At 48.4% G+C, this 12287-nt stretch overlaps 1 protein-coding gene across 3 annotated transcripts in view; it reads right to left on the bottom strand.

Annotated features, from left to right (window-relative positions):
- CRACR2B (calcium release activated channel regulator 2B) overlaps positions 1-11928 on the bottom strand; it is a 46085-nt gene extending 34157 nt beyond the window's left edge. For 2 of the 3 annotated variants that reach the window (XM_084207257.1, XM_084207259.1), the window contains exon 1: positions 11849-11928. The gene's annotated coding sequence lies outside the window, so the exon portion shown is untranslated. Of the gene's footprint in view, positions 1-4257; positions 4313-11848 lie in introns of those variants that run through there. The other variant, XM_084207258.1, reaches the window with a different exon arrangement.
- Positions 11929-12287: the final 359 nt, after the last annotated feature.

Here is a 12287-nt window from a genome sequence, read left to right as displayed (position 1 = left end):
TAAGACATGACAAATAACAACAGCTAGTTTAAAAACAAGTGCCATTTTCATTAATTCCTTTGCTTTACGTAAAGGCTAACAGGTTTCCTGAAACTTTTCTTTAAAGAGACAGAACAGAGCATTGCATCACATAAGGATTCATCTTTACACTGCAGCATTAGCTGAACACCACTAACAGTCCTGTGAAGTTGGAGGTAGATGCTGCTTGGAGTTCAGCAATCAGAAATTAGATCATGCCTAACACCAAGTATGTGGACAACAGAATATGTTGTATGTGAGAGATACCTACAGACCAGGCAGGAGGCAAAGAAACTTTATTTGCCAGCCCAGATGTGGGAAAAAGAGGATAGAAGACAGAGGACTTGGTGCTTGACATCAGATACACTGGATCATTTTTGAATCAAAGGAAAAACTGGGCACTGAGCACCCAGGCTAAGGAGATCCCTGCTCTCTTCTATTCCTCTTTTCCAGGGGTTGTTGAGGCAAGTAGGAATGTCCCATAAGGAATACAAGATCCAAACCTATTCTGGCATTTAAAGCTCTTCAGGAAATTACATAAATCCAGGGCAGATCCAGAGCTCATTTAATGGAACATGAGTGGCAACTCTCTCCTGCCTTACCTGCCCCTTTAAAGAAGGGAGCTCTTGCATGCAGAGCAGGTTGTACCAGAGACAACAACCAGGATTCAGCACCCTTCTGCTGGGCTCATGCCACCGTTTACTGAACAGCTAAGGTGTCATCGAGCTAAAAAGGACCTCAGCTGCTGCAACTCAGCAGGGACACATCAGGAGAAAGAAAGGCTGCTGAGGAAACTCCGTTCACACCCTGCAAGCAGCAGAGGCACCGGGTACATGAGGCTCTTCCCCAGCCCTCAGGAATGCAACCACACTTGGTGTCCTGCAGACAAAAATTCAGGCTGAAAGCAGGTACACCTCAGTCCTCTGCTGCTGGAGGGCCAGACACCTTTCATCAGTGCTCTTGAAGTATGTCTAAGGCAAAATTATGCAGAAACAGCATTTTGTTTAATAAATGGATAAAAGATTCTAAAGGATAAACAAAGCTCCAAATGCTAAAATTTGGGCGTTGTGGAGTGGCCTGTGTAACCAATTCCCGAATGGCAGAGATGGTGAAGAATTGTCCTCAGTCACTGCTTCCTTTAAGAAAAGAATCCAGGAGCCTCAGATTAAGCTGATGATGGCACTTGCACATCAAACAGAAGGAAGCACTTCTCTATAAACCCTTTGAGTGTGTCATCTCACTGACATGAAATGATGAGAATGTCACAGGCATTCATGAGCTACAGAAGTGGCTGTTTTCTTCTGCTCTGAGTCTGTCCGTGAAGGACTATTACAAAAAAATAGCTGTTTTGGAGAAAATTTTCTTTTCCACAAATAGCTAGAAGAGTGTCCTAGGAGAGTATCATCCCATTTTATGCTGGGAGGATGAGGGTATCAGCCATTAGCTGCTGTAGGAGACACAGGGCTGGTTCAGCTTGTTCCTCAGTGTGAATAGAGGCTGCTATCACAGCTGCAGATACGCCCCTCAAAATACATCAAATCTTTGACCCAAAGGGCCACAACATTTGCTGCATTTTCACCAGCAATAAGTCCAATGAGCTGGACTTGGTCCTCCAACAGCCAAAGGCCAGGCTTCTCCCCACAGCTGTCACGGCCGTCATGGGTACTGAAATGCACTCAGTTCTTCCTTGGAGTCCTCAGATTTTAGCCGCCTGTGTCATACCAGAACAAAGATTTTCTTTTCCAATAAGGATCTGAACCTCTCCATGACAGCCTCACACCTTGCCTGGCCTCAGCAGGATCCCTCCTGGACTGCTGGTACATATGCACCCTCACCCAGCAGAGTCACTGTTTAAGTCAGTCCCACTCTCTAGGCTGGAGTAGTTTTCATCTCTTGTAGAGGGAGAAACATTTGGCGCTGCTTCATGGAGGATGAGCTTTCTGCCAGCCAGCCTCAGGATGCTGAACAAGAAGAGTGTCCATGGCTTCCTCCAGGGGATTCCCAATCCTGTTTTACCACTTCTTCATTAAACTTCCCAACAGCCACCCACTGACTTGAGCACAAGTCCCTCCCGGCCAGCTACAAGTTTTCCTCATCCACTTCAGTGCCCTCTTTGTACAAAGGCTAAAAATCCTGTGACAATGCCATCTGACCTGGAGTACCACAGGTGTGAGCTCAGAGAAGTGCGCAAGAGCCTCACCTTTGTTGATCAAGAGCCTTTGTCTTGAAATCAGCCTCACACCATCAAAAATTCATAGCCTTATGTTGTCCTCAGACTGCTCCCTCAACATGCACAGATAAAATATCAAACCACAACATCAGACTGCCCAATCCTTTTCTCCTTTCCCCTTTCAAAGGAAAAAATTGTTTTTGGTAAAACATTTACATTGTTGACTGAATACATGTGGTAAACAGTGATTTCTTCTCCAGCTGAGCCAGCAAGTTCTCTGCAGAACCTGAAACTTCCTTACCCAGAGGGCTGGATATGACTGCTGGGGGGATGCGAGAAATTCAGGCATATTTTCCTCATCCCAAGAAGCTCTCCTCCAATATTTTGAGAGCTGAACACCACTATCTCACCCCCATAATATTTTCTAAGCTACATGTTAGCAATGGGAACAGTGGGAAAACTTTATCTCACTGTTCTGAGCTTGCAAGGTGCACTTAAAAAATATTTGCAAACATTAACGAGTAGGGATGAGTTTGGATAGGATTTACAGGCACCACAGCTCCCTGTACAAGTATCTCTCTAGCTGATGCTGTATTGGTTTTGCCCAGGAGGGATGCATGGACAGTTTGACCTTTCTGTTGTTAGAACAACAAACAGAGCTGAGACAGATGGGTGAAGCCAATTCCCAAGAAGACTGTTAACCCATTCTCTGCCTCCCAGAGTGGAAAACTGCCCTGTGCATGGGTGTGTGACACTTGGTTACCGCTCACCTCTTGATCTACTTGCCAACAGTAAGGTAAAGGTAAAAATTCACTCCTTCCTGTGAGCTCAGGAGGTGTTGGCTGTGCAAAACACCTTTCCTGAAATACCAGTGTAACCTATGCACTGGAAAAGAGTGAAGTCCATGCCCTGAGTAGAGACACTGCCTGGCTGTCAGATCATTGTGGGGAGCACAGGTAAAAGTCCTGAATCCAAATACCACCACTCCCTCCACTCCCAAAAGAAGAAAGGATAGGTCTGAATGTACAAGAATTCCAGGATCTAGTACATGATACCAGAAATATCCTCTCCTTTTCTCATTCAGAGGGGACAATCACAACAAAGTACTAAAAGCCTCAGACTTCTACAAGACAGAAAACTGGAGAATGTTTTGAGCAGCCACAAGCCTTGAGCTCCTCCTCCACAAAGCAGGATAACACTGGCACATGAAGGGCACCTGTTCCTGGCATACCAGGCACAGCTTAGGGCAAAGAGCAATCAAAGCAAGCAACAGCATGTGAAGCAAAGTTGGGAGCAGATGCTGTTTGAGAGGAGCTTTTGTTCAGTGTGTACAACTGTTCTAGGAAAAGTAAAGTCACTGCAAGGTTGGGGGGATATTCCTGTCTTTGACAAAATCTGTCACTGAGTCAGAAGCCCACAGCAGAACAATGACGTGGGATTGCAAAAGAGGGTGGAGGAGAAGAGGGGAATAGCTATGTTTATGAGATATAGTGGGAAATTTCCTGCCAAATGCTTTTAAAGAAAAATTTCTAGTTGCCTTCAGAAAGCATGCAGCGGAAAAACCTTAGTCAGACCAGCACAAAATATCCATTTCTTTTAAAAAAAGAATTTTAAAAAAATCACAATCTTACACATTCTAATATTCAGCTATTACTCCAAATCAGCAAGTCACTAGAATCAGTTAAGCATCTCTCACAACCACATGAGAACTGAGAGCAAGTTTCTTCAATTCGGCATTTGCAAAGACCTCAAGTGATCCAAAATGAAGCATTAATTAATTAAGCAACCCCAGCTCTTGAAAACCAAACAATTAATTTTCCTTCGTCACAGGACTAACAACTCGTTTTTGCAGTGATAGACAATGCCACTGCACTCAGTGAGCTCCACTTTGCTGCTTTAAAGCAAAAGCAGGAAGTCAGAACAGAAAATTCCTAGGGAGAAACTCTGCTGAGACAGAGCAACTCAAACACTCATCCAGACTTCCTGCTAAAACAATTCTTTGCCCAAATGAGAGACGTTCTTCCCTCCCCTCCACCCCAATTTATCTCTCTGTAGGTGCCCCCAAATACCTGGAGCAGCAGGACAGTGTTGCTCCCCTTCCCTGGAAGCAGCAGTATATTCCACAGCAAAAAGCTAGCGGGGAAGGAACACGGCCACTGTAAATAGAGGATCAGAGCCGGTCCAAGCCAGGAGGTGTGGTCTGCACTGCTCCCTACGCATCTCAGCCCCTTTCCAACACAGCCTCCGAGTCCTCAGTTCAGAGGGCAGCACAAGAAATCCTGCCCTTGAGCTTCCAAGGTAAATTCCCTGTAATCCTGCCTTGTGCACAGCTTTGAGGGAGAAGGGCTTTCTGGGCTGCCTTAGGCAAGAGGGGAAGAAGGGGTAAGAAAGCAGATGATCCCTCATCTCACATTGAACTTACCTTCCCTGAGAAACTCTAGCTGTGTTTCTGCTTAGCTTGCTGCCTTGCCCTTGACTAGTTTCTTCCAGGCAAGAGCTGGAAATACCCCTGTGAATCCTGCTTCAAGTTTAACTCCAGTTTTACGAGGCTGGCAACCTGCTTTCACAAAGAGAAGCACGGAGAACTCAGAAAAGAGAGAAGCAAAGCATAAGATGACAGGACAAAGAGCATGTTTCCAAAGTATCATAAAACACACACCAGGGCTGGGGTGCACATCCCAGGACTATCTCACTAAAGCAGCCTCTGTCCTGCCACTGACAGAGCATCACTCTGTCCCACAGCATCCCCAAAAGGGAAGCAAAGCCATCCCTGCCTGCTGACAGCTGGAGATGCTGATGGGGATTTGTCACTCAGTGGCAGCTCCTGACTCTCCAGGCAGCACAAAGATGCTCTCAGCTGTGTCAGGTCCTACTAGCTAACCCTGAGGTCTTCTCAGGAAAGGTGACAGAGGAAAGACAAAAAGGAAAGTGTCAAGACCCTGGCAGGCTGTCTCTTCATCACCTGGCAAGGTTTTGTACCCTTTTCTCACCCCTACCCAAATGCCTGTTTTGCCCAGGAAACAAGCTTTGCCATACAAATCCTGAGCAGACAAGTCTACCCTTACAGAGGGGAAAACTCCCTCTTCCACCAAATTTCCACTGAGAAGACTCCAGCTGGTGTCTGAAGAGCAGAGACCTCATTAATCTGAAAAGAGAGGAGCTCCAAACAGCGCCATTCTCCCAGCAGCAAACAAATGGGACTTGCAGAAGGCAAAGACAGGTCCTTCCTTATTATTTTAAGATTGTTGTTTCAAAACCCAGACTAAAAAATGGACATGAAGCCTACTACAAACAATCACAGTTGTCTTTACTAGAGATTTAACAGGGCCAGGGAGTCCCCCTAAACAGCTGGAAGGTCTCTCTACTAGCAGAGGGCATGATTACCTTTCCATTCATTACAGGCTGAGCTTTGCCTCAGCTGCAGGACAAAATCCCTGGGGCAAAAATCCCAATAAAACCAAACAAACCCATACCAAGTAAGGTATCTGCCTCCAAACAGGAGAATTTACTCACTATTTTGTTCACCATTCCTGCAGAAGTCCTGCTTGACACTGATCCATGGTCTTGGCTGGGATGCTGCTAGAACAGCACAAAAAAGGGAGCAAACTGCTTTCCTGCACCTTGCACCCTGTCCTATCTCTAATCTCCTCCCGGGGTTCTTTATAAAGGTTCTCTTAGTACTGACCACAACAAAAAAGCTTATAAAACACACCAAAAAAAAAACCCCAAAACCCCACACTTTGGAGGCACATTAATGAATCCTTAGTGTTACATGGATAAAGGTCAGGAAATACAAAAAGTTATGGTTCCCATAGTAATGCTAATTCAACCATACTGCACATCCTGTGTATTTAGAAAGAAAGAAAAGAAAAAGGCTTCATCTACCAATGCTTAAAAGGTTTTTGATTTAGTAAAGACACTTGAATACCACCCCCCACACGCAACATTTATTGTTCAGAGCAATGGATTTTCAGATGGAATTGGATTAAGCCAATCTAAGCATCATTCCAGCTCCCCATATCTAGGGCAATAGCAAGAGCTCTCAAGCGTGATTACAGACTGAACATTATTTGCCCAGCCTGAATACAGGAAAGGGATCCAGGCGTCAGAGTGGCTTGAGTCACCAAATCGCAGTCGGCACAGATTCTGCACTGGGGCGCAGCAGGGACTTGCTAAGGAGAGAGGGGAGACAATAACCAGCCAAGCCCCCCCCCCACCCACAACTAACAGGTGTTAATCGATTCCTACAAACACTCATTTATTTGATGCCAACAGCTTGAAATATTCTGCCTGGTGTCCCACCTCGCAAGTCTGGGAACAGGTGAACCACAGCCATGCTGACCCTCTCTCCGGCACAAATCCGTGTGTTGCTCTGCTCTCCCAGCTCCTGAGGGCTCATCCCCATGCTTTGCATAAAGCCCACACCACTCTTGGAGAGGGAACAGCTACAAGTGGTCCATTTGCATTTAGCGGCTTTGACTGAGCAGCCCAATTTGCATAGGAAGCGAAAGGGACTTTGTGCCATAGGAAATCCATTAAATCAAAGGGGTTTGAGCACCTCTACCGGAGCAGAGGATTACCCCTCTGGCTACGTGTCTGGGAGAAAGGAAAGGTAGATCAGGCATCTTGCAAACTCCTTAAAGAGGAAAAGAGGATAAGGAAGGAGGAAGGCAGCTCTCAAGCACAGGAGCAAAGCATGCAACAGAAGAAACATGAACATTTGTGGGGGCGCCCACATGTCCTTCCTCCCTCCAATAAATCAGCATTTTTTCCTAGTTCCCATGATTTCAGACAGTTCAGGACAACAGATATCTCAGAACTTCAAAAACCAAAGGAGAAGAGAGAGAGATGTTGCTGCTAAAGAGGTTCTCAGCCCTGAGAGACACCAGGTCACCCACACAGCCCTGCTCGGAGGGCACCAAGCTGATGGAGCTGCCATGGAGCAGCATGCACACCGGAGTCTGCAGAGGGGACAGCCACAGGGACACACAGCAGATGTCCTTCTGGGAACAGCCATCCAGAGGGTTACTGGGGGGGCTGTTCCTTCACTCACAGCCTTGCACTCACCTTCCCTGTTGGGCTCCAGCATCAAGTCTCCATGTTTTAAAGAGGCTTTTCCACCCTCCCCACAGCTGAAGCACCTGGCTATTCCTCTGAGCTGCACCAGTTCCAGTCAGATTCTAGCCACACCTGCCAAGGGTTTGGGTCATGCTTTATCTTATCTAAGCAATGATGACGCTTGTCTTTCTTCTTGGGCAAAGCTCAGTAGCTCAGCACCTGCTGAGGAGGAAAGCTGGGCAGGGGCCAGGAGCTTCAGTCTGAAGCAATTCACCCCAGAGCAGATGGCTCTGCTGGCCTGCCTGTCCCACCCCACAAAAATTGGGCATTCAGTCCACAAACTAGGGCTGGGGGGGAAAATAAAGCTCAGCAATACATATGCTTCTTGCCCCACCTTCAGCTCAGGTGCTGGCACAGGCACAGCTCATCTTCCCTAGACACAATACAGCCCAGCCCCACCATTCCTTGCCAGGAGACAAAGCAGAGCTTTACAGGGAGGCAGAAGTCTGGAGATAAGATTTCAACATCTCGTCCTGCTGTTGGACTTGTAGGTCACCTACCACTTCAATTCCCAGCTGGATATGAGCTTGGTTTCCTCCTCTTCATTTTCCAGAGGGAAGAAGGGAAAATGAGGCAGATAAAAGCATTACTCTTACTCACAGATGTTATACTGAACAAACTGGAGAGGAACTGTAACAGTCAGGGCCACCAAGTTCCTGTAGGATGTGTTAAATCTGCCTCCCTGCACTTGAACCTCTGCCCAGCTCCCACCATGCCTAGCCAGGGGTTCACAGCTAGCCTGCAAGTTTGCTGTCTTCCTTTTCCAGAGGCTTGACTCACCTAGCTATATCCAAACATAGCTGAAGTTTTCCCCAAAGGTTTGCTTTCCATAGCCTAAATGACATATTTAGACATTCCGCAATTTTATTTTTAACACCACACAGCTACTCCTCCAAAGGTCTGCAGATATCCTGCCTGCTGTTCATTGGAAGAGCTTGAAGTAGGAAGCAATAAACAGGTAGATACATTACCTTTATTGCACAGTTACAAAAATTAGGCTTTTTTCAAGCCTTTACCGCACTGCTTTACTTTCATCCAGCATATGTGCTAAGGGCTAATTCTTTCAAAAAGCTGTAGGATAGGTCTTCAGAGCTTTCCCCTTATTCATAGTCTCATCTTTCCAGAAATACAGGTTGCCTCAGCCCAGGATATCTCACCTGCTGTGGGCAGGGACACCTTTACACCTGCCAGGATTTTACCAGCCCCAAGCCCCACACAGTGCTGGACCACCACAGCAAATCTCAGGAGGTTCACGGTTCCCAGGCACATTTTCAGAGCTCTTCTGCCATCCCCACAACACAAGCCTTTCCTGCAAGGCTTTCAGGTGTGTGTAATCCTCAGACATCCTTCTGAACCAGGCAATCCCTTCCACACAGATGGGACAGTAACTGGTGCAGAACAGTGATACAAAGCCTTGCACCAGCAGAGACTGAAGGTACAGAAGCAGAGGCAAGAGCTCCTCCTTCAGATGACATCTCTGCTAAATTAACTGCAATCACACACTCCACTGGATAGAAAGCAGGGATGTTACAAGCCTCCTTGCTCTCACTCTTTTTACTTGACAGATTTTCCTCCAGTTATGCCAAGCAGATAAGAACACCGTACCCTTCCAAAGCATTGCACCATATCTCATTTCCTCCAAAACAAACCTATGATTAGATTAAAGCCACAGTCTCTGAGAACACAAGACAGTATTTGCTGCTGCTTTAGCACTCTGTCACACAAGGTTAAGAGAAAAACATTTGGTTAAAAAGCCCACAGGGCTTCCCAGCCATGTTACTCCAGACTGAACTAGGCAGAGGAAAGCCCAGCATGGCTCCAGCCTTCATTTGAAAGTCCACAGAACCACAACCCACAGCTACTTTGGGTGTTGTTTTCTCCCAAAGCTCACAATATTTGTTATTTCGCTTGAGGCACCTAGGTCCTGGCAGTCAGGTGAAATACTGAGATTCAAGCATTCCTGGCAGCTTATACAGACATGCAGAAATCTTCAAAACAGTCAGAAATAAGCAGGAAAAAGCAAATTAAGAACATGACTTAAAAAAAAAAAAAAAAGTCATTTTATGGTTTGGTTTTTTTAATGTGTGGCTGGTGGTATATAAAATCTTAGGGTTGGCAAACCTTTTGATCATGTGGCTGGAGGGGAGCACCTGGTGCTCCTAGCCACAGCAGAAGCCCATGGGAATACTTAGGAGATCCCCCCAGCTCCTTGCACAGCTGCAGAGGTCAAGTTTTCTTAGCAAAATATGCATTAGGGCCATGCGGAGGGAATTCTTCTCAGCATCAGCCAAGAAATTAAAGGCTAGGGATGCAGGATGAGGAAAAGAGATCATGGCAAGGAAAATATTAGGAGGGTCAATGAGGACATCCAGAGCACCTCCCTTTCAAGCTGCTGGGCTAGGGGTACCTCCAAGGACACACAGTGACAAAGGACAGAAGCTCTTGCTAATTGTTGCAATGCTGCTGTTCTGGTAGGGGGGACAGCAAATGAATCCTGAGAGATTCAGACATAAAGAGTAAACCAAGTATTTCCAGCCCAGACTTCACATGGACAGCAAGCCAAGGCAGCTGGCAGGAAGGATGGAGACACTGCTCCACTCAGTGAAAGATGACACATTTGCTACAGCTGAAGTTTCTTGTCACTGTCCTTAAATCCAAGATGAGCTCCTGCAAGCAGGGGAGGAGAGGAGGGAGGATTCAGTCCCCAGAGCAGCCTTATGAAATCAAAAATATTTAGACAGTGAGTAGCTGCATTACAGAAACCAAACCTAGCTTGCTGTACAGAGGGATCGATACCCTTAAAGCTCTCTGACCATGAAGAGCACGGTGCACAGAGCTGAGCCCATGTGATTTCTGTTGCTGTCAATTGTCCTCGTTCCATTAGTTCATTTTCTGAGGCTGCCTGGCCAAGTCATGAGGAACAGCAGTTCCCCAGCACTGTGTGTGTGCTGCTAAAGACAGCCCCACATGGAGCCCTCCTTTGCAGCACCATCTTCAGGTCAGTAGACAGGAGGCTCTTGAGTCATCAAATGCATCAAACTGGGGTGTGGGGGAGAAATTTTCCTATCTGATGGTGACAAAATGACCAAGCAGATTTTCCAGTTGGATAGTTGATAGTCCCACTGTAGCTTGCCACAAGAAGCCAAGAGAAGAGTGACGCTCCAGGGAATATTTTTTGCCCAGCAAGGTAACTTCAAAGACCTTTTATACCATCTCATGAAGGATTCTAAAATGTTTTATCTCAGGCCTCACATGACTCTGTGGAGCAGGGTGTCCTGGCAAAGAGAGGATTCTTCTACCCCAGCTCACTACAGCTTTTCAGAACCTCCTCTGCACCACCTGAACTGAACAGTGAAAGGGCACACTAAACTGATTATCTGTTTGATAACGAAAAGCATTTCCATAGCCCTCAGGAGATGTATATGTATAGATATATATTCATCTACATATAGCGTGTTAGATGATCCTCAGAAATATAGCTCAAGAACATGAAAAATAAGGTACAACTGCCCCTGAGCCTGCATAAAGCAAAGCTAGAAATTAAGGTATTCTGAGCCCCCTCTGATGCAGAACAACCATCAGAATAATCAAGAACTCAGCAGATCACAACTAAACAAGGAAGCTGTGTTTGGACTACCCTGCCTCCTGAGGATATTCCTGAGCACAGCCATCTCCCTGTGTCTGACACTCTTTTCCCCTCAGCTGACCTCTTTTCCCCTCAGCTGTTTTCAGGAAGTCCTACAGGAAGGACTTAGGTTCAACACACAAATTCACCAAAGCGCATCCCAAGATATTAAAGAGAAAGACGCCGCAGTCTTAGGAGAGGGAAAGCTCTGGTACTTTTTTCCTTCCAGAGAAGGAGAAGCAGCACCAACACGGCTGCTGTAGGAACCTGCAGCATCTTTATATGGTGCAGTGTCATCTGCACCTGGACCATGGCAAGAAATAATATCTCATGAACAAGCGATGTTGGAAAAAGGAAAAGAGAAAATAACAAGGTCTCCACTCAGATTCAACAAGAAAGACCAGAGTTCCGTGACCGCATACCAAAGGAGCCTGCAGACTTCACAGCGACAGAAGAGGAGAGAAGGTATAAGAGACAGCAGCTCCCCGTGCCGGACCCCACCAGGCTAGCGCGCCCCATCCCGTGGCACGGCCGCAGCTCCGCATCAGGAGCGCCGTGTGTGGGAGAAGGCAGCGTTGCACAGGAACGTGGATGCTCCGTACCCGTCCGGCACCGCCGAGGGACCTCGGACAGCTGGGGACGGGGCAGGTGTGCGGCAGCGGCCAGGCGAGGACCCCGCAGCACGCAGGGCCCCCAGCCCTCCGCTGCCCTCTCCCCACAGCCGCAGGGGAGGCCGGCGAGGCGAGGATGAAGGCACTGGCGGGGCCCTTCGCTGGGACAGCCGCTCCCCAGCACCCGGCTGCGGGTCCCGGCCGGGCAGAGCTGGCAGCTGCCCCGGAGAGGGGACCGGCCCCGGAGCACCGCACCCCCGCCCCGCTGCCGCCAGTGCCGCCCCGGACTGCCCGCACGGCGCTTACCTGGCCCGGCCCGGCCCGACCGGAGCGAGCGGCACCTGCGGCCGCCCTGGCGGGAGCGGAGCCGCCGCTGGCGCCGGGGCGGCCCCGGCCGGAAATGAGCGGGGCCGCGGGAGGGCGGCCGGGCCGAACCCGGCGGGCGGGCGGCAGCGGGAACCGGGCCGGGCCCTTGGGATAGGCGGCACTGCCCCCGCCCGAGCGGCAGCACCCCCGAGGGCCGGGAGAGCCGCGCACCCAGCCCCACTCGCGGCCACTCCCCCGGCGGAGCCGCTGGCACCGCCCGGGCGGCTTTATGGGAGAAGGATCCATTTCACTGATTCGCAGCACCGGGCGGGCGGTTTTGTTATTTGGCAGTCATCAGAGGCTAAGAAAGCTGTTTGCTTTACCAGCTGCGTCCTATAATGCTGGTTACAGCGCTTGTCCCCGTCACGCGACAGCACAT

This window comes from Fringilla coelebs, assembly GCF_963513975.1.
Source record: "Fringilla coelebs genome assembly, chromosome: 6".
Lineage (NCBI taxonomy): Eukaryota > Metazoa > Chordata > Aves > Passeriformes > Fringillidae > Fringilla > Fringilla coelebs.
The sequence above is the reverse complement of the archived record's forward strand: the minus strand, read 5'-3'. Positions and strand labels throughout refer to the sequence as shown.